This window comes from Coregonus lavaretus (genome assembly GCF_964263955.1).
Source record: "Coregonus lavaretus genome assembly, chromosome: 5".
NCBI classification, from domain to species: Eukaryota; Metazoa; Chordata; class Actinopteri; order Salmoniformes; family Salmonidae; genus Coregonus; species Coregonus lavaretus.
Window position 1 is genome coordinate 71,719,137 of NC_139992.1, and position 26,612 is coordinate 71,745,748.

General features: G+C 45.0%; 1 pseudogene across 1 annotated transcript; it reads left to right on the forward strand.

Annotated features, from left to right (window-relative positions):
* The first annotated feature begins 1,336 nt into the window (after window positions 1-1,336).
* Window positions 1,337-4,726, forward strand: LOC311129340 (C-X-C chemokine receptor type 2-like; annotated as a pseudogene). Its single transcript has 3 exons — window positions 1,337-1,349; window positions 1,495-1,902; window positions 4,535-4,726. The product of its transcript is annotated as a C-X-C chemokine receptor type 2-like (transcript).
* The last annotated feature ends 21,886 nt before the right edge of the window (window positions 4,727-26,612 follow it).

The window sequence follows — 26,612 nt, forward strand, 5'->3', positions numbered from 1 at the left end:
ACTTAAGTAAGAAGCCCAGTCAAATACAGTGGGGAAAAAAGTATTTAGTCAGCCACCAATTGTGCAAATTCTCCCACTTAAAAAGATGAGAGAGGCCTGTAATTTTCATCATAGGTACACGTCAACTATGACACACAAATTGAGGGAAAAAAATCCAGAAAATCACATTGTAGGATTTTTAATGAATTTATTTGCAAATTATGGTGGAAAATAAGTATTTGGTCACCTACAAACAAGCAAGATTTCTGGCTCTCACAGACCTGTAACTTCTTCTTTAAGAGGCTCCTCTGTCCTCCACTCGTTACCTGTATTAATGGCACCTGTTTGAACTTGTTATCAGTATAAAAGACACCTGTCCACAACCTCAAACAGTCACACTCCAAACTCCACTATGGCCAAGACCAAAGAGCTGTCAAAGGACACCAGAAACAAAATGGTTGACCTGCACCAGGCTGGGAAGACTGAATCTGCAATAGGTAAGCAGCTTGGTTTGAAGAAATCAACTGTGGGAGCAATTATTAGGAAATGGAAGACATAAAAAGACCACTGATAATCTCCCTCGATCTGGGGTTCCACGCAAGATCTCACCCCTTGGGGTCAAAATGATCACAACAACGGTGAGCAAAAATCCCAGAACCACACGGGGGGACCTAGTGAATGACATGCAGAGAGCTGGGACCAAAGTAACAAAGCCTACCATCAGTAACACACTACGCCGCCAGGGACTCAAATCCTGCAGTGCCAGACGTGTCCCCCTGCTTAAGCCAGTACATGTCCAGGCCCGTCTGAAGTTTGCTAGAGTGCATTTGGATGATCCAGAAGAGGATTGGGAGAATGTCCGTGTTGCCCAGCGACAGCCCCAAAACATCACTGCTCTAGAGGAGATCTGCATGGAGGAATGGGCCAAAATACCAGCAACAGTGTGTGAAAACCTTGTGAAGACTTACAGAAAACGTTTGACCTGTGTCATTGCCAACAATGGGTATATAACAAAGTATTGAGAAACTTTTGTTATTGACCAAATACTTATTTTCCACCATAATTTGCAAATAAATTCATTAAAAATCCTACAATGTGATTTTCTGGATTTTTTTTCCTCATTTTGTCCGTCATAGTTGACGTGTACCTATGATGATAATTACAGGCCTCTCTTATCTTTTTAAGGTGGAGAACTTGCACAATTGGTGGCTGACTAAATACTTTTTTTCCCCACTGTACAACAATTTGGTCATGATACCACAGTTCAGTTCACTTATTCAGGTCTAGCATCTTGAGCACTGAATTAAAAAGACAAATCAACATTTATAATCAACATTTACAGATAACATTGACATAGATGACAAAACCAGGTCACACAAACAGACAGAGCCATATGCAATACATGTAGGCCTAACAGTAGTATTACAGGTTGCAACTGTTAGCAAGTGAAACAGCATGCGGCTCTGCACAATACTTTTATTTGTACATTGTCATTTTCTACCATAAGATGACAAGCTATATTAACCCGGTGGGGGTTGGTGTGCAGAGCTGTGTGGCTGGGGGCGGGGCTTCTCTCATTGACCGTGGCGCTCCAACGGGAGGCTATCCAACCGGAGGATCTCAACGGCCAGACCATCTGCTTTGAGAACCTGACCACGGTGAGCAGCGACCGGTGGCAGGTGGGTGTGCATGTGATTCACCACGTACTGGGCTTCTTCCTGCCGCTGGCACTCATGGTTGTCTGCTACAGCTGCACGGCAGCAAACGCTGTTCCGTGGCATGTGCAACGGCGGCCAGAAGCACAAGGCAATGCACGTCATCCTGGGCGTGGTGCTGCCGTTCATTGCGTGCTAGCTGCCGCGCAACATCAGCGTGCTGGTGGAGTTCCGGAACAGTGTGAGCTTTCCGCTGTACGTCACCAAGGTGATCAAATCAAATCAAATCAAATTGTATTGGTCACATGCGCCGAATACAACAGGTGCAGACATTACAGTGAAATGCTTACTTACAGCCCTTAACCAACAGTGCATTTATTTTAAACAAAAAAAGTAAAAATAAACCAACAACAAAAAAAGTGTTGAGAAAAAAAAGAGCAGAAGAAAAATAAAGTGACAGTAGGGAGGCTATATATACAGGGGGGTACCGTTGCAGAGTCAATGTGCGGGGGCACCGGCTAGTTGAGGTAGTTGAGGTAATATATGTACATGTGGGTAGAGTTAAAGTGACTATGCATAAATACTTAACAGAGTAGCAGCAGCGTAAAAAGGATGGGGTGGGGGGGCAGTGCAAATAGTCCGGGTAGCCATGATTAGCTGTTCAGGAGTCTTATGGCTTGGGGGTAGAAGCTGTTGAGAAGTCTTTTGGACCTAGACTTGGCACTCCGGTACCGCTTGCCGTGCGGTAGCAGAGAGAACAGTCTATGACTAGGGTGGCTGGAGTCTTTGACAATTTTGAGGGCCTTCCTCTGACACCGCCTGGTATAGAGGTCCTGGATGGCAGGAAGCTTTGCCCCAGTGATGTACTGGGCCGTACGCACTACCCTCTGTAGTGCCTTGCGGTCGGAGGCCAAGCAGTTGCCATACCAGGCGGTGATGCAACCAGTCAGGATGCTCTCAATGGTGCAGCTGTAGAATTTTTTGAGGATCTGAGGACCCATGCCAAATCTTTTTAGTCTCCTGAGGGGAAATAGGCTTTGTCGTGCCCTCTTCACGACTATCTTGGTGTGTTTGGACCATGATAGGTCGTTGGTGATGTGGACACCAAGGAACTTGAAGCTCTCAACCTGTTCCACTACAGCCCCGTCGATGAGAATGGGGGCGTGCTCAGTCCTCTTTTTTTTCCTGTAGTCCACAATCATCTCCTTTGTCTTGGTCACATTGAGGGAGAGGTTGTTGTCCTGGCACCACACGGCCAGATCTCTGACCTCCTCCCTATAGGCTGTCTCATCGTTGTCGGTGATCAGGCCTACCACTGTTGTGTCATCGGCAAACTTAATGATGGTGTTGGAGTCGTGCCTGGCCATGCAGTCATGGGTGAACAGAGAGTACAGGAGGGGACTGAGCACGCACCCCTGAGGGGCCCCCGTGTTGAGGATCAGTGTGGCAGATGTGTTGTTACCTACCCTTACCACCTGGGGGCGGCCCGTCAGGAAGTCCAGGATCCAGTTGCAGAGGGAGGTGTTTAGTCCCAGGATCCTTAGCTTAGTGATGAGCTTAGAGGGCACTATGGTGTTGAATGCTGAGCTGTAGTCAATGAATAGCATTCTCACGTAGGTGTTCCTCTTGTCCAGGTGGGAAAGGGCAGTGTGGAGTGCAATAGAGATTGCATCATCTGTGGATCTGTTGGGGCGGTATGCAAATTGGAGTGGGTCTAGGGTTTCTGGGATAATGCTGTTGATGTGAGCCATGACCAGCCTTTCAAAGCACTTCATGGCTACAGACGTCAGTGCTACGGGTCGGTAGTCATTTAGGCAGGTTATCTTAGAGTCCTTGGGCACGGGGACTATGGTGGTCTGCTTGAAACATGTTGGTATTACAGACTCAGTCAGGGACATGTTGAAAATGTCAGTGAAGACACTTGCCAGTTGGTCAGCACATGCTCGGAGTACACGTCCTGGTAATCCGTCTGGCCCTGCGGCCTTGTGAATGTTGACCTGCTTAAAAGTCTTACTCACATCGGCTACGGAGAGCGTGATCACATAGTCATCCGGAACAGCTGGTGCTCTCATGCATGCTTCAGTGTTGCTTGCCTCGAAGCGAGCATAGAAGTGGTTTAGCTCGTCTGGTAGGCTTGTGTCACTGGGCAGCTCGTGGCTGTGCTTCCCTTTGTAGTCTGTAATAGTTTTCAAGCCCTGCCACATCCGACGAGCGTCAGAGCCAGTGTAGTACGATTCAATCTTAGACCTGTATTGACTCTTTGCCTGTTTGATGGTTCGTCTTATAAGCGTCCGGGTTAGAGTCCCGTTCCTTGAAAGCGGCAGCTCTACCCTTTAGCTCAGTGCGGATGTTTCCTGTAATCCATGGCTTCTGGTTGGGGTATGTACGTACGGTCACTGTGGGGACGACATCATCGATGCACTTATTGATGAAGCCAGTGACTGATGTGGTGTACTCCTCAATGCTGTCTGAAGAATCCCGGAACATGTTCCAGTCTGTGCTAGCAAAACAGTCCTGTAGCTTAGCATCTGCGTCATCTGACAACTTTTTTATTAACCGAGTCACTGGTGCTTCCTGCTTTAGTTTTTGCTTATAAGCAGGAATCAGGAGGATAGAGTTATGGTCAGATTTGCCAAATGGAGGGCGAGGGAGAGCTTTGTATGCGTCTCTGTGTGTGGAGTAAAGGTGGTCTAGAGTTGTTTTCCCTCTGGTTGCACATTTAACATGCTGGTAGAAATTAGGTAGAACGGATTTAAGTTTCCCTGCATTAAAGTCTCCGGCCACTAGGAGCGCTGCATCTGGATGAGCGTTTTCCTGTTGATTAATGGCCTTGTACAACTCATTCAGTGCAATCTTAATGCCAGCATTGGTTTGTGGTGGTAAATAGACAGCTATGAAAAATGATGGCATTCACGCACTGCGCTGTCAACCCTGTGCTGTACGCCTTCATCAGGCAGAAGTTCCGGAACCATCTCTTGGTGGCGCTCCATAAGCATGGGCTGATAAGCAAGAGGTTGATGGTGGCTTACCACAGGGGCTCAGCCAACAGCACGGCCAGTCAAAGGTCTAGGAACACCTCCATTACCCTGTAAGGTTTCAGTAATCAGGGGGTGGTGTGGAAGGGGTGGGTTTCACTGGTTCCTCACACTGTATGGTCAGGGGTCAGGGCATGACGAGAAACTTGTTTTTCATGTTCTAGGAGTGTGTGTGTGTGTGCGTATGTGTGTGTGTGTGTGTGTGTGTGTGTGTGTATTTATATAGGGCGGGTGGTCTGAGGTAGAGGGTGGGGGGGTTGGATGATTCTATTGTATAGGTCCAATCCAATGTTTTTCAACTGATACTTCAATGCTTGCTAAGTATAAACAACATACATGTCAAGGCCTAATGTGTATTAAATAAATCTTCATCTTCTAACTTTTATTGGTCAGCAGACGTGTGATGAATTTGCGTTCCCCTTACAACAGTAGAGAAAATGCTATTGTACTCATAAATAAAATGAACACATTTAAAAACATAGATGAACTTACATTAGGATCTACCAGCTCAAATAATGGTGTTCTGAACAAGTTGAGACGAGCTGAAAAATTGTGATATTTGTGAAGTGATGATCTGATAATGAATGTCTTATCTATCAAACAGGGGGAAGTGGTTAAATGAGCAAAATGACTCCATTTATGACCGTGATCTGTATTGTATACTAATTAATAAGTAAGTATTAAAGTATTCAACCCCTTTGTTATGGCAAGCCTAAATAAGTTCAGGAGTAAAAAGTAGCTTAACAAGTCACATAATAAGTTGCATGGACTCACTCTGTGTGCAATCATAGTGTTTAACATGATTTTTGAATGACTACCTCTTCTCTGTACCCCACACATACAATTATTTGTAAGGTCCCTCAGTCGAGCAGTGATTTTCCAATGCCTTGCAAAGAAGGGCACCTATTGGTAGATGGGTAAAAAAAGAAAAGCAGACATTGAATATCCATTTGAGCATGGTGAAGTTATTAATCACACTTTGGATGGTGTATCAATACACCCACTCATTACAAAGATACAGGCGTCCTTCCTAACTCAGTTGCCCGAGAGGAAGGATACCGCTCAGGAATTTCACCATGATGCTTGGTGACTTTAAAACAGTTACAGAGTTTAATGGCTGTGATAGGAGAAAACAGAGGATGGATCAAAAACATTGTAGTTACTCCACAAAACGAACCTAAATGACAGAGTGAAAAGAAGGAAGCCTGTACAGAATAAAAATATTCAAAAAAATGCATCCTGTTTGCAATAAGGCACTAAAGTAAAACTGCAAAAGATGTGGCAAAGAAATGCACTTTATGTCCTGAATACAAAGTGTTATTTTAAGTGCAACTCCAACACAACACATCACTGAGTACCACTCTTCATATTTTCAAGCATGGTGGTGGCTGCATCATGTTATGGGCATGCTTGTCATCGGCAAGGACAAGGGAGGTATTTTTTGGGATAAAAAGAAACAGAATAAAGCTAAGCACAGGCAAAATCCTAGAGGAAAACCTGGTTAAGTCTGCTATCCAACAGACACTGGCAGACAAATTCACCTTTCAGCAGGACAATAACCTAAAACACAAGGCCAAATATACAATGGAGTTGCTTATCAAGACATTGAATGTTCCTGAGTGGCCTAGTTACAGTTTTGACTTAAATCGGCTTGAAAATCTATGGCAATACTTTAAAATGGCTGTTTAGCAATGATCAACAACAAACTTGACAGCGCTTGAAGAATTTAAAAAGGAATAATGTGCGAATATTGTACAATCCAGCCCTTCTTAGAGACTTACCCAAAAAGACTCACAGCTGTAATTGCTGCCAAAGGTGATTCTAACTCAGGGGGTGAATACGTATGTAAATTAGATATTTCTGTATTTCATTTTCAATAAATGTGGAAAATTTTCTAAAAACAGGTTTTCACTTTGTCACTATGGGGTATTGTGTGTGGATGGGTAAGGATTTTGTTTTGAATTCAGGCTGTAACATAAGAAAATGTGGAATAAGTCAAGGGGTATGAATACATTCTGAAGGCACTGTACGCTCTAACTAAATGTCGCGATCGTTAACGGAAGATATGGACCAAGGCGCAGCGTGATAAGCGTACATTTTATTAAGTACTTAACACGACACAAAACAACAAACAAACGATACGTGAAGTCCTAGGTTACACAAAACAAACCTTTACGGAACAAGATCCCACACCGACTAGTGCCAAACAGGCTGCCTAAGTATGGTCCCCAATCATAGACAACGAGATACAGCTGCCTCTGATTAGGAACCACCCTGGCCAACATAGATCTAAACGATCTAGAACTAAACATAGAAAAACACAACATAACACGGAATATACACACCCTGACTCAACAAATCAACGTCCCCTGAGTCAGGGTTTGACAGTACCCCCCCCCCCCCCCCCCCAAAGGTGCGGACTCCGACCGCGCCACAAAAACATAACAGGGTAGGGGCCGGGTGGGCATTCCGCCTTGGAGGCGGATCCGGCTCCGGGCGTGACCACCACTTTCTCTCCACCTCCCTGTTGCGCCCCTGGTCTGGTCTGGACCTCGGCACGCTGCTTCCCCTCTCCTTCCTCCCACGAAGTACCAAGCCCTGTCTGGACCCTTGTGTGGGAGACCCGGAACCTGGAGAGGGGCTGACATCTGGGTCTGGACTGGCACCGCTGACTGGAGCTGGACACGACGACGGTGGATCGGATTGCTCTGGCTCCGGAGTGGATCCGCTGACAGGAGTTGGACCGGACCCCGGTGGAGCGGATTGCTCTGGCTCCGGAGTGGAGCAGCTGACCGGAGCTGGACTGGACCCCGGTGGAGCGGATTGCTCTGGCTCCGGAGTGGATCCGCTGACTGGAGTTGGACTGGACCCCGATGGAGCGGATTGCTCTGGCTCCAGAGTGGAGCAGCTGACCGGTGCCGGACCAGGCACCGGTGGAACAGGCACGGGCCGTGCCGGACTGGACACACGCACCACTGGCTTGGTGCGGGGAGCAGGAACGGGCCGGACCGGGCTGACGACGCGCACCACTGGCTTGGTGCGGGAGCAGGAACGGGCCGGACCGGGCTGACGACGCGCACCACTGGCTTGGTGCGGGGAGCAGGAACGGGCCGGACCGGGCTGGCGACGCGCACCACTGGCTTGGTGCGGGGAGCAGGAACGGGCCGGACCGGGCTGGCGACGCGCACTACTGGCTTGGTGCGAGGGACAGGAACAGGCCGGACCGGGCTGGCGACGCGCACCACTGGCTTGGCGCGAGGGACAGGAACAGGCAGGGCCGGACTGGGAACACACACCACTGGCTTGGTGCGGGGAGCAGGAACGGGCCGGGCCGGACTGGGAACACGCACCACTGGCTTGGTGCGGGGAGCAGGAACGGGCCGGGCCGGACTGGGAACACGCACCACTGTCTTTGTGCGGGGAGCAGGAACGGGCCGTACCGGACTGTGGAGGCGGACTGGATGTCTGGAGCGGAGAGCTGACACAACCTGTCCTGGCTGAATGGCTACTTCCACACAATATGTGTGAGGCATTAGCACAGGACGTACGGGGCTGTGCACTCGTACTGGCGATACAACACGTAGCACCGGCGCAGGATATACGGGACCGAGGAGGCGTACTGGAGACCACGAGCGTTGAGCCGGCACACCCCGTCCTGGCTGAATGCCCATCTTCGCACGACACGTGCGTGGTGCTCGCACAGGACGCACAGGACTGTGCCGGAACACTCGCGGCACAGTACGTGGCTCCGCATAACACGGAGCCTGCCCAGTCACACGCTTCCTAGCATGAGTACGGGGAGTTGGCTCTGCTCTAACACTAGGCTCCGCCAACCACCCTTTTAGCCCCCCCCCAAAAAATTATTGGGGCTGTCTCTCGGGCTTCCTCCTCGGCCGGCACCTTCTGCGTTGCCGCTGCTCCTCTCTATAGCGCGCCTCCACAGTCTCCTCCCAGGGACGGCTATCCATTCCTGCCTGAATCTCCTCCCAAGTCCAGGATCCCTTCCCATCCAGGATCTCCTCCCAGGTCCAGGCTGTCTGTTCCTGGACACGCTACTTGGTCCTCATTTGGTGGGATCTTCTGTCACGATCGTTAACGGAAGATACGGACCAAGGCGCAGCGTGATAAGCGTACATTTTATTAAGTACTTAACACGACACAAAACAACAAACAAACGATACGTGAAGTCCTAGGTTACACAAAACAAACCTTTACGGAACAAGATCTGCCTAAGTATGGTCCCCAATCAGAGACAACGAGATACAGCTGCCTCTGATTGGGAACCACCCTGGCCAACATAGATCTAAACGATCTAGAACTAAACATAGAAAAACACAACATAACACGGAATATACACACCCTGACTCAACAAATCAACGTCCCCTGAGTCAGGGCGTGACACAAAATCTTGTTGAAATTTCCAATAGTACCCTTACGGAAAAAACATTAACATTTCACATATGAACACATGATCACATTATTTAATGTGAAGTTTATGTGATAACAAACATGTGAAGCAACGTGATAACATAAAACTACACTTGACAACATGTGAGAGCATGATATCATGTGAAAAAAAGGTTAACTGTAACAACTCATAGTTAGTGTAATAACATGTAACTGGTAGTAATTGTGGTCTGTAATTACAGAAGTGTAACAATGAATGCTTCTTACCATGCTTGTTACAAATGGGCAGGTTTCCACTAAATTCACCAACTTAGTGTTTGGTTCTTCTCAGCTGCATCCGATTCATTAACAACTGTGACAAAGGTTGTGATCCCTTGTGGATGCGCTGGGTGTCTGAGAGATTATAGCCTATGCTCTAATTGCTTAACCATGAATGTTCCCCGTTCAAAATATATCTCCAGTTAACGTTGTTGCTAGCACTTGCCCCTAAAATAAAGTGTACCATCTGTGTTAACTTGGTTGAGTTTACGAAAACAGATCGGTCGGTCAACCTCACTGACTGGGAACTAATACGAGTGTCATCCCAGATGAGGAATAAGACACTCTTTCGAAGCATAGTACATGTAATGTTTGCCTATGTACAATGTAATTGCTAGGTGTTACACAGGCTTTCGCTAGTTAAAATGAAGTGTATCTTGAGGGGTACTTACGTGTAATGAATGTGTACATATACAGTACCTTACCCATCCTGACAACCTGGCCCTCATTTTAAAGCTTCTGGAAGCGCGATCCAAGTTGGAGACTAAACACACTAGTACACCACAGAGTACATTTAATAGACCTTTTGCACAACGTAGCAACGCCCACTTCCGCTACTTCCGTGCCCTGTCAGCCTGATTGTAGCCATACAGTGCCTTGCAAAAGTATTAATCCCCCTGTGTGCAATCTAAGTGTCACATGATCTGTCACATGATCGCAGTATATATACACCTGTTCTGAAAGGCCCCAGAGTCTGCAACACCACCAAGCAAGGGGCACCATGAAGACCAAGGAGCTCTCCAATCAGGTCAGGGACAAGTTGTGGAGAAGTACAGATCAGGATTGGGTTATAAAAAAATATCAGAAACTTTGAACATCCCACGGAGCACCATTAAATCCATTATTAAAAAATGGAAAGAATATGGCACCACAACAAACCTGCCAAGAGAGGGCCGCTCACAAAAACTCACGGACCAGGCAAGGAGGGCATTAATCAGAGAGGCAACAAAGAGACCAAAGATAACCCTGAAGGAGCTGCAAACTCCACAGCGGAGATTGGAGTATCTGTCCATAGGACCACTTTAAGCCGTACACTCCACAGAGCTGGGCTTTACGGAAGAGTGGCCAGAAAAAAGCAATTGCTTATTGAAAAAAATAAGCAAACACGTTTGGTGTTCGCCAAAAGGCATGTGGGAGACTCCCCAAACATATGGAAGAAGGTACTCTGGTCAGATGAGACTAAAATTGAGCTTTTTGGCCATCAAGGAAAACGCTATGTCTGGCGCAAATCCAACACCTCTCATCACCCCGAGAACACCATCCCCACAGTGAAGCATGGTGGTGGCAGCATCATGCTGTGGGGATGTTTTTCCATCGGCAGGGACTGGGAAACTGGTCAGAATTGAAGGAATGATGGATGTCACTGAATACAGGGAAATTCTTGAGGGAAACCTGTTTCAGTCTTCCAGAGATTTGAGACTGGGACGGAGGTTCACCTTCCAGCAGGACAATGACCCTAAGCATACTGCTAAAGCAACACTCGAGTGGTTTAAGGGGAAACATTTAAATGTCTTGGAATGGCCTAGTCAAAGCCCAAACCTCAATCCAATTGAGAATCTGTGGAATGTCTTAAAGATTGCTGTACACCAGCGGAACCCATCCAACTTGAAGGAGCTGGAGCAGTTTTGCCTTGAAGAATGGGCAAAAATCCCAGTTGCTAGATATACCAAGCTTACAGAGACATACCCCAAGAGACTTGCAGCTGTAATTGCTGCAAAAGGTGGCTCTACAAAGTATTGACTTTGGGGAGGTGAATAGTTATGCACGCCAAGTTTTTATTTATTGTTTGTTTCACAGTAAAACATATTTTGCATCTTCAAAGTGGTAGGCATGTTGTGTAAATCAAATGATACAAACCCCCCCAAAAATCTATTTTAATTCCAGGTTGTAAGGCAAAAAATAAGGAAAAATGCCAAGGGGGTGAATAATTTTGAAAGCTACTGTACTCCTATAATCTCCACCATGCACAGCCAGATGAGGACTGGCCACCCTTCAGGCCCTGGTTCCTCTCTTGGTTTCTTCCTAGGTTCCTGCCTTTCCAGGGAGTTTTTCCTAGCCAGTAATATCACATATGAAGTGTTTAAAAAACACATTGGCAAACTTTGGTTGTGGCGCTGTGCATACATAACAACACAGAATCGAAGATAGACAAAGGACTATACACACAATACATACCGGTAGAAAAAGTGGAATTCATCGATGGCTAATCTGTACACTATACACAACAGAACGCTCTATCAACGTTTGTGCCCTGGTGCCCTGTAAAGTCGCCCTGAGGGGAGTAGCTCAAACTCCTGGTAAAGAGGATGTCTGGGGTCCATTAGTACCTTGTGGGCTTTTGTGAATGCTCTTATATCATGAATGACCTCCAGACCTGTCTGCTCGACCCCTAGCACCTTACTAGCAGAGCTAACAATTTTTCTTAACATATTTCTCTGAATGACATTAGCATTTCCGTACCAGCAAATTATACAACATGTTAAGATACTTTCAATGAATTACTTGTAAAAGAGTGATCAACATTAACCAATCAACATTAAAAGAGCTTAGTTTCCTTAAAAAGTACAGCCTTTGCTGTCCTTTCTTATAAATCTGCTCAGTACACTTTCCCCATTGTAGCTTGTGGTCATGTACAAAACCCAGGTATTTATACTCCTCCATTAAATCAATGTCTTGTCCTTAACAACAGTCGGTGGGGAAGTTGTTACATCTTTCCTAAAATCAATGTGCATCTCTTTGGTCTTTTTTGTATTGAGCACTAAGTGAGAGTTGTCACACCATGTCAAAAAGTCCTCCAAGACTGGCCCGTGCTCCTCCTTATCATCCTGGAGTAAACTGACCAGTGCTGTGTCGTCTGCTAACTTTACCAGGTGTCTACTAGGGTAGGAGCTTTTACAGTCATTAGTGTACAAGATGTACAACATCTTATCTTTATCTATCTGGATCTGTCTTTTAACTTCTCTCTGTATGTCCTTCATTACCTTTTGATTTCCCTCTGCATGTACTAACTTTTTCTTATTTAGCACCACTTTCAGTTTCTTAGATACCCATGGTTTATTTTTAGGAAATATTTTGCTAGTCTTGGTGGGCACTACTAAATCCACATAAAAGTTGATATACTGTAGCTTGAAACGACATCTGTCAATTCATTTATACATTGTACAGTCAAAACAACCCTGTAAAAGGGTGATGCTATCCTCGTCCCAAACTCACACAGTTTTAACAACAGGTTTCTCTCTTTCAAGGAGTCTTTGGTAAGTTGGTTGTACAGTGGGGAGAACAAGTATTTGATACACTGTCGATTTTGCAGGTTTTCCTACTTACAAAGCATGTAGAGGTCTGTAATATTTATCATAGGTACACTTCAACTGTGATAGACAGAATCTAAAACAAAAATCCAGAAAATCACAATGTATGATTTTTAAGTAATTCATTTGCATTTTATTGCATGACATAAGTATTTGATCACCTACCAACCAGTAAGAATTCCGGCTCTCACAGACCTGTTAGTTTTTCTTTAAGAAGCCCTCCTGTTCTCCACTCATTACCTGTATTAACTGCACCTGTTTGAACTCTTTACCTGTATAAAAGACACCTGTCCACACACTCAATCAAACAGACTCCAACCTCTCCACAATGGCCAAGACCAGAGAGCTGTGTCAGGGTATCAGGGATAAAATTGTAGACCTGCACAAGGCTGGGATGGGCTACTGGACAATAGGCAAGCAGCTTGGTGAGAAGGCAACAACTGTTGGCGCAATTATTAGAAAATAGAAGAAGTTCAAGATGATGGTCAATCACCCTCGGTCTGGGGCTCCATGCAAGATCACACCTCGTGGGGCATCAATGATCATGAGGAAGGTGAAGGATCAGCCCAGAACTACACGGCAGGACCTGGTCAATGACCTGAAGAGAGCTGGGACCACAGTCTCAAAGAAAACCATTAGTAACACACTACGCCGTCATAGATTAAAATCCTGCAGCGCACGCAAGGTCCCCCTGCTCAAGCCAGCGCATGTCCAGGCCCGTCTGAAGTTTGCCAATGACCATCTGGATGATCCAGAGGAGGAATGGGAAAAGGTAATGTGGTCTGATGAGACAAAAATAGAGCTTTTTGGTCTAAACTCCACTTGCCGTGTTTGGAGGAAGAAGAAGGATGAGTACAACCCCAAGAACACCATCCCAACCATGAAGCATGGAGGTGGAAACATCATTCTTTGGGGATGCTTTTCTGCAAAGGGGACAGGACGACTGCACCGTATTGAGGGGAGGATGGATGGGGCCATGTTTCGCGAGATCTTGGCCAACAACCTCCTTCCCTCAGTAAGAGCATTGAAGATGGGTCGTGGCTGGGTCTTCCAGCATGACAACGACCTGAAACACACAGCCAGGGCAACTAAGGAGTGGCTCTGTAAGAGGCATCTCAAGGTCCTGGAGTGGCCTAGCCAGTCTCCAGACCTGAACCCAATAGAACATCTTTGGAGGGAGCTGATAGTCCGTATTGCCCAGCGACAGCCCCGAAACCTGAAGGATCTGGAGAAGGTCTGTATGGAGGAGTGGGCCAAAATCCCTGCTGCAGTGTGTGCAAACCTGGTCAAGACCTACAGGAAACGTATGATCTCTGTAATTGCAAGCAAAGGTTTCTGTACCAAATATTAAGTTCTGCTTTTCTGATGTATCAAATACTTATGTCATGCAATAAAATGCAAATTAATTACTTAAAAATCGTACAATGTGATTTTCTGGATTTTGATGATAACAAGACCTCTACATGCTTTGTAAGTAGGAAAACCTGCAAAATCGGCAGTGTATCAAATACTTGTTCTCCCCACTGTAGATACGCAACGTTATGGTCCGAGCCTCCCAGCGGGGGCTTTGTAGTGGCAGAGTATGCATTCGATATAGTTCCATAACAAAGGTCTAGTGATGTTTTTTTCTTGTGGGGCATTTCACGTACTGATGGTACGTACATAAAGTACTGCGTAATGAGCAACTGTTAAAGTCCCAGAGGATTAGTTTGGGAGCGTCAGGAGAGATAGAGCCTAGTTTTTGAGATGTATAAAAATATATATTTGAAGCTTTGGCTGTGTTTGCTTTAGGATGTATATAAACAACAGTCATGTATATAAACAACAGGGCTGGTAAAAGTATGGTAGGGACACCCACAACAGTTCAACGTCTGGTGCAAAGGCGCTCTCTTACCATGATGGATTTGCACCACTGGTCCCTGATAAGTAAACAGACACCACCATCGTGATGTTTCCCAGTAGTAGCAGGGTCTCGATCCTGTCTGATCTTAGTTAAAACAAGCCGGCTCCACTTCGCTGTTAGGCACACGATCATCCAGCCAGCTCTCAGTGATTGCCAGGATGCAGGAGTCCTGGTACTTATGCAGGATGGCCATCAGCTCGTCCGCTTTCCCCTTCAAGGATTGAGCGTTGATTAGCAGAGTAGTCGGTAAGGGAAGTTTATTGCAGGAACTCTCTGCTATAATACTGGATACCGCTGCCCACCGCGTTTCCATAGCTGAGTCCATTTGTGCTTGCAAATATGCTTACAAGTATCAGGATCAGTCCATAGCTCCACAACTTAGTTGCCATGATTAAACACTGACGATCAAGTAGAGTTAATAAAACATCACATGAAAACAAACATTAAAAACAATAAAAAGACGGCAAACACAAGCACAAGCCGTGTAGCCAACTTTGTCACAAGCGGAGTAATGGCTGCACAGCAAAGGGCAACCTGTCATCAGCATCTGGCTCTGAGGAGCATTCCCGAGAGACGAGGCTTACCTCAAACTATTCAATAAAATTCCATAGTGCATTCTGTCTTTGTTGTCATTCAGTTAAGCCTTTACTCGATTGAACTGGAGTTATTCATGACTCTAAACATAAACCTTTGTTTTTAAAAGTGAGGAAAAGGGAAGGATGGTGAGTGTGACTTACTTTGATACACAAACCCATCTTGTCATATCATTACCATAACAGTAAATATTTCAGTTTCAGATAAGAATCTTCTTAGCTTTTTCTCAGAACCAGAGATCATAGGAGATATTCAGCAAAGGCTTCTCCCTTTAGATACAATTGTAGACAGATAATAAACTGTTTTTAAAATAAACCAGGTTCACAGAGTTTAGGGTCTGAACAGTGTATGATGTGTTTTACATTTTTGTCATTTAGCAGACACTCTTATCCAGAGCGACTTACAGTTAGTGAGCGCATACATTTTTCATACTGCCCCCCCTTGGGAATCGAACCCACAACCCTGGTGTTGCAAACACCATGCTCTACCAACTGAGCTACAACCACCAGGCCATCAGACTACTGGACAGCTAACCCTAGCTGTCTCCCTGCACCTTAGAGACTATTTGCACCTCAGAGACTATGTGCACCTTAGAGATTATTTGCACTGACTACCCCACAAACCGTGTTGTGACATATGTCAGATGAGAAGTTGTTGTACACTACACTTTGGATTGGTTGCCAGTTCCTCCTCTTGAGACAGTTCTCGTGCCAGAAACAATAACTTCTTATTATTGTTTTGAATCTTTGGTCATGTTTTGGGTTTTTTGACTTGAGTAAGAAGCCCAGTCAAATACAACAATTTGGTCATGATACCACAGTTCAGTTCAGTTCACTTATTCAGGTCTAGCATCTTGAGCACTGAATTAAAAAGACAAATCAACATTTATAATAAACATTTCCAGACAACATTGACATAGAAGACAAAACCAGGTCAGAAACAGACAGAGCCATGTAGGCCTAACAGTAGTATTACAGGTTGCAACTGTTAGCAAGTGAAACATCATGTGGCTCTGTGCAATACTTTTATTTGTACATTGTCATTTTCTGCCACAAGATGGCGAGCTGTATTAACCTGCACCAGAGTTTCCAAGTTACAGACAGTCTTGTGCCCCCTAGTCATGTAGCCAGTAAGTAAAACCTCCCATAGAGTAGATATGAGCCTAATATGATTGTGTCAGTGTAGATCATAGAAATAGAAATACCATGTCAACCATATTGAGAGTACACATGAGGGTGCCGCCTAATTGGCATGGTCTGAGAGGCTTTGTATATTCCAACTATTCTATTTCTATGGTGTAGACATCCTGGAACCAGCCCTTTAATTAACAAACATTTGCCTTGAAAACAAAATATATAGATGCTATGTCAGTCAAGACCATTGTATGCAAACACACAACCGCAGCTACAGTAAATCTGGATTACAACTATAAATGATAGAGGCACTCGCATACACACATGCCTTGCATTGACATACTAGCGATGGTGGCGTGGTGCCAGGCTGTGTTCTGCGGTGTGGTATCGCTGTCACTCGCCACCTGCCCCTAAACCGTGCTGGGAGGCTGTTGGCATGTTGGAATGGCGTTAGTGAGGGCAGATTCCTCTGGCACCCTCCAACCCCAGTAATAATCCCTACTCATTACTCCACGCCAGAGTCTGGTATGCCAGACAGGTGCTCAGTGACAGGGATGAGTAGAACATTTGCCAGCTAGTTGCATGTTCTTATCTTGTTTGCTATGTGATTATCTCTACTGTATGTATTCTTACGTGTTTTTTCGACCTCTTTTTATTATTTATGTATTTTTTTGTTCTCTTCACAGCTCTCGTCACAGAGAAATTCCTATTTTAGTGGGAGAAAGAGAGATCTGCATTGGGGACTTGAACTGTGGCGTCTAATGTGCAGAGGCAGAGGTGAGTCTGTTGTTGTCACCCAAACATAAAAATACATCTATCCATAACCTAACAAGGCGGCGTTTCTTTCTTTCTGGTCCTGACGAGAATAAAAAACTGTCAGGGGAGGTTCTCATCTGCAATGTTCAATCAATCCAGTAAATGTGGATGAGGAGTTAAGATGGAGTGTCGCTTTGCTAACATCCCAAAGAGGAAGTTGCGTCGAAGGCTATCTTTCCATTTCCCCTTAAAACCAGATGCATCCGGTTGTTACGAACCCGCTGAGGGTGATCTATCCATAACTGTTAACAGTTAGGGGGATGGACATGTCAGACCTTGAAGGCACTTAGAGCCAACATCTACAACATCTTAATGACATCTCAAATAAAAATGTATTCGTCACATACACAGTTTACAGAAGGTATAAAAGGTGCCGAAAAATGCTTATGTGCTAGATCCCCCAACAATGCAGTACATCAGTCAATAACAATAATAACAATAAAAAGAGTCAAGTAAAAAATAACAAGTAATAGAAATAATAAGACTGTATTACACTGTATTTACAAATATAAAGTGGGTAGTGACTTGGTCACGCAGTGAAATAAATAGTATATAATAGAACAGCAGCGTTGACTGTGTGTGTGTGTGTGTGTGTGTGTGTGTGTGTACATTTGTGTGTACATTTGTGTGTAACGGTTTGATGTGTGGGGTAGTCAGTGCAAATCATTTCTAAAGTGCAGATAGTCTCTAAGGTGCAGCTCTGTGCAGGGAGACAGCTAGGGTTAGCTGTTCAGCAGTCTGATGGCCTGGTGGTAGTAGCTGTCTCGGAGCCTGTTGGTCCGAGACCCGATGATCCGATACCGCTTGCCAGAGGGTAACAGAGTGAACAGTCCATGGCTCAAGTGACTGGAGTCTTTGACGATCTTTCGGCCTCTCTCAGACACCTCCTGGAGAAGATGTCCTTGAGGGAAGAGAGCTCGCCCCGAGTGATGTATTGGGCCATCCGCACCACCCTCTGTAGAGTCTTCCGGTTAAGGGCAGTGCAGTTGCCGTACCAGGCGGTGATGCAGCCGGTCAAGATGCTCTCAATTGTGCAGCTGTAGAACTTCTTGAAGACTCGAGAGGCCATGTCAAATTTCTTCAGTCGCCTGAGGTAGAAGAGGCGCTGTTGCGCTTTCTTCACCACAGAGGTGTGATTGGAGCATGTCAAGTCATCTGTGATGTGCACGCCGAGGAACTTGAAGCTTTTGACCCTCTCCACTGCAGCCCCGTTGATGACAATAGTGGCGTACTCCCCTCCTTGTTTCCTGTAGTCCATGATCAGCTCCTTGGTTTTGCTGATGTTGAGGGAGAGGCTGTTTTCCTGGCACAACTCTGCCAGGGCTTTAACCTCCTCCCTGTAGGCTGTCTCGTCACCATCAGCGATGGTGTTGCAGCCGTGCGTGGGTGTACAGGGAGTACAGGAGGGGGCTGAGCACGCACCCCTGGGGGGCCCCCGTGCTAAGGGTCAGCGTGGTGGAGGTGTTGTTGCCTACCCTCACCACCTGGGGTCTGCTGCCTGTCAGGAAGTCCTGGATCCAATTGCAGAGGGAGGTGTTCATACTCAGAGCCTTGAGCTTAGTGTCAAGCTTGGAAGGGACTATGGTGTTGACCGCTGAGCTGTAATCGATGACCAGCATTCTCACATAGGTGCTCCTCTCGTCCAGGTGGGATAAGGCAGTGTGTAAAGCAATGGCGATTGCGTCATCCATGGATCTATTGGGTCGGTATGCAAATTAAGGTGGGTCCAGGGTGTCAGGTAAGTGGAGCTGATGTGGTCCTTGACCAGCCTCTCGAATCACTTCATGATGACAGAAGTGAGTGCTACAGGGCGATAGTCATTTAGGCAGGTTACCTCAGTTTGCTTGGGTACAGGGACAATGGTGGACATCTTGAAGCATGTGGGGATCACAGACTGGGACAGGGAGAGGTTGAATATGTCTGTGAACACTCCAGCCAGCTGGTTTGAATATGCTCTGAGGACATGGCCGGGGATACCGCCTGGGCTGGTTGCTTCGCAAGTATTCACACGCTTGAAGGTCTTACTCACGTCGGCCAAAGAGATTCAGAGCTCACAGTCCTCTCCAGCAGCAGGGGCCCTCGTAGGAGGATCGATGTTGATTACCTCGAAGTGAGCATAGAAAGTGTTTTGCTCGTCTGGGAAAGAGGCATCGGTGTTCGTCGTGCAGCTGGTTTTCCCTTCGTAGTCCGTGATGGTTTGTAATCCTTGCCACATGCATCTCACGTTGTAGCTAGTCTTTTTGTATTCATCCATGTCCACAGAAATCCAAACAGTACTAATTACATTGGTCCGTGCTCTCAGTTTTGTGCGGATGTTAATATTTACCCACGGTTTCTGGTTGGGATATGTGCGAATAGACATTGTTGAGACAACATCTTCTATGCATTTCCTGATGAACCCCGTGACTGAGTCTGTATACTCGTTGATGTTATTGTCAGAGGCAACCTCAATCAACATACTTTACCGACCCTCCACAACATGGGATTAGGTAGCCCAGCTCTCTCTGTAATACATGCATGTTGATTTGACAGAGATAGGGGTGCATAATGATCGGAGTGGATGTTTAAGGCAGGCTGAGGACCATCAATATTCTATGTCAGAGAGATATAGTGTGTGGAGTCCATTGTATAGCCTTCACATGCAAGTTTAGAGTTCAACAGCTTGCTCACCATCATGCCACAACATGCAGCAACACTATGCCTGACAAACCACATTGCCTCAGCTTGTGTCACTGTGACTCAGTGACCCCAGATGACCCCAAATACACCTATCATCATCAGTCAAACTGATTTCACCTCAGGGCTATATTTCTATAGCCATCATTCAAAGTAAAATGACATACCTTCAGTTGTACTGGTAGTCTTTGTTCTATATAATCATTGTGTAGACCAAAGGTCATTGCAACAAACTGGAGAAAGCAGGCTTATCCCTGCACACATTCAGTCATGCTCCTGACATTGTAATGGGAGACGTGAAGGAACCATTAGAAAATATGAAGCTTGACTTCTCACGCGTACGCTACATCAAAACTGGTTTATTTTCCTCCAAGACAAAGAGATACGATCAAAGATCTAATATGAACAGACTGCCTTGCTTAGCTCTTTGGGGATGCAACTCGACATTCTGTGATTGTCAGATTAGGGTTCATTCCATTTCGCAAAGAGGGGCTCAATCAAAGAGAAATGTGAAGTTCCCATTAATGTCTATGATTATAGTAAGCGTTGTTATGTTTTAAATCGGATCCCCAAAGAGTGAAATGTAGGTATGCTTTTTTCTAGGTCTTCTGTCTAGTTTTTTTTGAGTGTGTTGTTTTTATAACATCAAATTGATGTACATGGGTATACTTGGGGACTTCCCAGAGATATCACTGGTCTATACAAGGGGAGTCTATGACGAAATAATTATTTAACTAAGGTTCCCTTTTCCAAACAGGGAAATGGAAGAGAGGGCACCCATAAAACACCTGGAGGCAGGAGCTTGAAGCAGACACCAAAAGTTTCGACACCCGGTACAAGAATGAGAAGATATCCCAGAACAGAGTGCAATGGAGAGAAGTCGTTGAGTAAGTTCGTTTCCCAAATTCATCTCCCAAGATGTACAGTACCAGTCAAAGGTTTGGAGATGCCTATTTATTCAAGGGTTTTTCTTTATTTTTACTATTTTAGAATAATAGTGAAGACATCAAAACTATGAAATAACACATATGGATTCATGTAGTAACCAAAAAAAGAGTTAAACAAATCAAAATATATTTTAAATTTGAGATTCTTCAAATAGCCACCCCTTTGCCTTGATGACAGCTTTGCACACTCTTGGCATTCTCTCAATCAGCTTCATGAGGTAGTCACCTGGAATGCATTTCAATTAACAGGTGTGCCTTCTAAAAAGTTAATTTGTGGAATTTCTTTCCTTCTTATTGTATTTGAGCCAATCAGTTGTGTTGTGACAAGGTTGGGGGGTATACAGAACATAGCCCTATTTGGTAAAAGACCATGTCCATATTATGGCAAGAACAGCTCATATAAGAAAAGAGAAAGGACAGTCCATCATTACTTTAAGACATGAAGGTCAGTCAATACTGAACATTTCAAGAACTTTGAATGTTTCTTCAAGTGCAGTCGTAAAAACCATCAAGTGCTATGATGAAACTGGCTCTCATGAGGACCGCAACAGGAATGGAATACCCAGAGTTACCTCTGCTGCAGAGGATACGTTTATTAGAGTTACCAGCCTCAGAAATTGCAGCCCAAATAAATGCTTCACAGAGTTCAAGTCACAGACACATCTCAACATCAACTGTTCAGGGGGGACTGTGTGAATCAGGCCTTCATGGTCGAATTGCTGCAAAGAAACCACTACTAAAGGACACCAATAATAAGAAGAGACCTGCTTGGGCCAAGAAACACGAGCAATGGACATTAGACCGGTGGAGTCCAAATTGGCGATTTTTGGTTCCAACCGCCGTGGTGTGGGTGAACGGATGATCTCTGCATGTGTAGTTCCCACCGTAAAGCATGGAAGAGGAGATGTTATGGTGTGGGGGTGCTTTGTTGGTGACACTGTCTGTGATTTATTTAGAATTCAAGGCACACTTAACCAGCATGGCTACCACAGCATACTGCAGCGATACGCCATTCCATCTGGTTTGGGCTTAGTGGGACTATCATTTGTTTTTCAACAGGACAATGACCCAACACACCTCCAGTGATGGAGTGTTGCATCAGATGACCTGGCCTCCACAATCCCCCGACCTCAACCCAATTGAGATGGTTTGGGATGAGTCAGACCGCAGAGTGAAGGAAAAGCAGCCAACAAGTGCTAAGCATATGTGGGAACTCCTTCAAGGCTGTTGGAAAAGCATTCCAGGTGAATCTGGTTGAGAGAATGCCAAGAGTGTGCAAAGCTGTCATCAAGGCAAAGGGTGGCTATTTGAAGAATCTCAAATATGTTGATTTGTTTAACACTTTTTGGTTTACTACATGATTCCATATGTGTTATTTCATAGATTTGATGTCTTCACTATTATTCTACAATGTAGAAAATAGTAAAAATAAAGAAAAACCCTTGAATGAGTAGGTGTCCAAACATTTGACTGGTACTGTACCTCTGAACAAGGTCAAGGTTAAGCTCAATGTAATCAGAATTGCTTTTTATTACCTGAATAGCCATAGGTATTTCCGAGCTGCCACAGGGAAGCTTCAGTACACCCTGGTCCTAAAAAACACATGAAGGGATTACCGTAGCCTTCAGAGTTTTGGGGAGAGTGAGAAGTTTAGAGTTTGGGCACCACAGCACTTGAAAGATGTTTCAAGGGCCTGGCTATGGCTGACTTTAAGAGGGAAGGGATTGCAACTTACCTTTTCAGTTGGCAACAGATCCCAGGCCTATAAGCGCTGGCAAGACGATTTTAGTTTTGGAATCAGGTGGTAGAGGAAAGAGTCATTGTAGCCTACTGTATACTAGCAACTGAAAGTACTCTTACTCAAATTCTGACATTGGACTATTCACAAAACATAAACGTGACACTTACATTGAAGTTTTGCCTTGTAAATGTGTCTAGTCCTATCTATATCTTCCCCTCAAACCCTTCATAAAAATCCTTCATAAATCAAAATGAAAGGAGTTTAGGAAGTATGCAGCTTTTATCCTCACTCTCCATCTCACCATCTGTATAAACAGCTAGAGGATATAGGCCAAGACTGCAGGAGCTCCAGAAGGTTGATTGAGCATCAATAGCAATCAGAAGACCAGCACTTTGGTCCAGGTAAGACGACTGCAGAGTGCTCCTCAATCAAGTTGATAGTTCACACAAACATATGGAACTGATGCTCATTTATAAGTATGTTGGCTACTATACTAGAATTGTTGGAAAAGTTGTAAATGGGCGAGTCCTTGTCCTGTTTTTCCTTAGAGAATATGAGCATTGTAAAAAAATATTGAAGACTACTCTATGTTGGTTTATGGCATGCTGTTCACTGACAGATATGCTGCACGTTCCAGACTGTAGGCTATGCATTGTTATTGGGCTACACACAATCCACAGCTAGGCAATAAAATAAAATAAAAGCTATTGATCCACTGTGGCTAAATTATAGGCCTTCTCGTGGTGTAGTAGGCTACTTTCAATTATTTCATTTATTTCTGAACAGCAGTAATTCTATAACTTTGCCAAATCGATTTCAATTAATCAGGGGTGCTGCAGCTACTCCAGAACCCTTCCCGCGGCTATGATTCTATAAGGAAATAAATGATAAAGTGCAATGCTGGTGATATGAGAGTTGCTGGCTCATGTCTATCAGAGCAGGGAGGAGAGAGATCATAGAAAGTGAATCTCATTCTAGTTCTGTGAGAGATACAGGCGCGCTTCTCACACAGCCACGGCCCTGCGTTGGTCTCAAACATAGGCCTAGGTTGCAATGTTGTGCAAACCATTATCCCGGGCCGGCCCAACCCGACTCAACTCTTAGAATATCAGGCCCTGGCTGAAAATCACATTTTTCACATTACGTGTTCTTTTGGATGGGACAGGAAAATTAACGAAGAAGAAACTCAAATTAACTTTGATCACTTTTATTATAATTTTGACATTGCAAAAAGAGAATTTTCATGCCATGAGAGGTACCGGATCTGGCCAAATAGGTTCCGGAACGAAACAGGCCAACACAGGGAGGTGCCGGATCCTGTTCCGGCAGGATCCGGCTCAAATTAAGCACTGAAAATATCCATTGTGCTATTAGCTGTGAAAATAGGGCGGCAGAACATCTGGAGTCTCAGTCATTCGTAACATTTCAAAAACATTTCTGACATCTAATACTAAGGGCAACTCTTACTGAGCTAGCCATATCAATCCCCTAGTGCCAGAGGTGAAGGGAAAATCCACCAGGTAGATAAGTCAGACTCCACGATGACACCGTCAGGAGCCAAAGTACGGTTTTATAAAGGACTGCAACAACAGAGGAGAAAACCCTATTCATCTGGCCTACAAACAGCTCAGGTTTACTGACATAACAGCCACCATTTAGTCCAATGCCCATTAATCAGGAATCTATGCTCTAGATAAGTGATAGGGATAAAAAAAAAATGCTGATATGATTTCAACACTGCGCCTAGTCTGGTGTGACAAACAAGGGGGTTGTTTACAGACAGATTTGCAGGAAAACAAGACACGCCCATCCACCTTTCACTTGACTGGCTGTCGATTCAAGATCGAGATAAGAGGGGTTGTGGAATGCTGTTGATTGTTGATACCCAGGTTTCCATGGTAACCCATAAACACATGGCTGGGTCATTTACTGTGAGCTGTAAATGATGTCGTTGGGGGCGACTGCTGGGGTGTTTCTAACCAGGATCATTCTTTTCCAGTATTTTCCTTTATTTGAAACTTCACTTCAAGATTGGGAGAGAGGCTTACAGGGGCTTGCGAAAGTATTCACCCCCCTTGGCATTTATCCTATTTTGTTGCCTTACAACCTGGAATTAAAATGGATTTTTGGGGGTTTGTATCATTTGATTTACACAACATGCCTACCACTTTGAAGATGCAAAATATTTTTTATTGTGAAACAAACAGGAAATAAGACAAAAAAACAGAAAACTTGAGCGTGCATAACTATTCACCCCCCCAAAGTCAATACTTTGTAGAGCCACCTTTTGCAGCAATTACAGCTGCAAGTCTCTTGGGGTATGTCTCTATAAGCTTGGCACATCTAGCCACTGGGATTTTTGCCCATTCTTCAAGGCAAAACTGCTCCAGCTCCTTCAAGTTGGATGGGTTCTGCTGGTGCACAGCAATCTTTAAGTCATACCACAGATTCTCAATTGGATTGAGGTCTGGGCTTTGACTAGGCCATTCCAAGACATTTAAATGTTTCCCCTTAAACCACTCAAGTGTTGCTTTAGCAGTATGCTTAGGGTCATTGTCCTGCTGGAAGGTGAACCTCCATCCCAGTCTCAAATCTCTGGAAGACTGAAACAGGTTCCCCTCAAGAATTTCCCTGTATTTAGCGCCATCCATCATTCCTTCAATTTTGACCAGTTTCCCAGTCCCTGCCGATGAAAAACATCCCCAGAGCATGATGCTGCCACCATCATGCTTCACTGTGGGGATGGTGATCTCGGGGTGATGAGAGGTATTGGGTTTGCGCCAGACATAACGTTTTCCTTGATGGCCAAAAAGCTCAATTTTAGTCTCATCTGACCCGAGTACCTTCCTCCATATGTTTGGGGAGTCTCCCACATGGCTTTTGGCGAACACCAAACGTATTTGCTTATTTCTTTCTTTAAGCAATGGCTTTTTTCTGGCCACTCTTCCGTAAAGCCCAGCTCTGTGGAGTGTACGGCTTAAAGTTGTTCTATGGACAGATACTCCAATCTCCGCTGTGGAGCTTTGCAGCTCCTTCAGGGTTATCTTTGGTCTCTTTGTTGCGTCTCTGATTAATGCCCTTCTTGCCTGGTCCATGAGTTTTGGTGGGCGGCCCTCTCTTGGCAGGTTTGTTGTGGTGCCGTATTCTTTCAATTTTTTTATAATGGATTTAATGGTGCTCCGTGGGATGTTCAAAGTTTCGGCAATTTTTTTATAACCCAACCCTGATCTGAACTTCTCCACAACTTTGTCCCTGACCTGTTTGGAGAGCTCCTTGGTCTTCATGGTGCCGCTTGCTTGGTGGTGCCCCTTGCTTAGTGGTGTTGCAGAATCTGGGGCCTTTCAGAACAGGTGTATATATAGTGAGATCATGTGACAGATCATGTGACACTTAGATTGCACACAGGTGGACTTTATTTAACTAATTATGTGACTTCTGAAGGTAATTGGTTGCACCAGATCTTATTTAGGGGCTTCATAGCGAAGGGGGTGAATACATATGCACGCACCACTTTTCTGTTATTCATCTTTTAGAATTTTTTGATTAAGTTATTTTTATCATTCCACTTCACCAATTTGGACTATTTTGTGTATGTCCATTACATGAAATCCAAATAAAAATCAATTTAAATTACAGGTTGTAATGCAACAAAATAGGAAAAATGCCAAGGTGGATGAATACTTTTGCAAGGCACTGTATATACATGGCAAAATAGCGAGCAAAGTAATGGTAAATAACTCTACACAGACAGGGTCAGTGACACCCTTTTGTACTGAAGTGTGTGTTGACTCCAGACTCCGCGAGGCCTGATAGGCAGCCAGCTTGATAAAAGCCTCAGTTTCCAGGAACTGTACAGTAGGCTGCTGCCAATGTGATAGACCCCATGAGCAGCAGTTATCCACAAGCTAGACTGTAAGCGGGTGCATATCTGTCAGCCGCAGTTAAAACAAACCCACTGCCATTGATTTTGGTAGTTGCAATTGTGCCACCGTCAATGAAGTAGCAGTGTTGTGGGCTAAAATCCTCCAAGACAACCCCTCCGCTGAAGGCATCTTTAGCAGAGGAGGAATTAATTCAATAAAAGGAAAGGACTTTTGCAT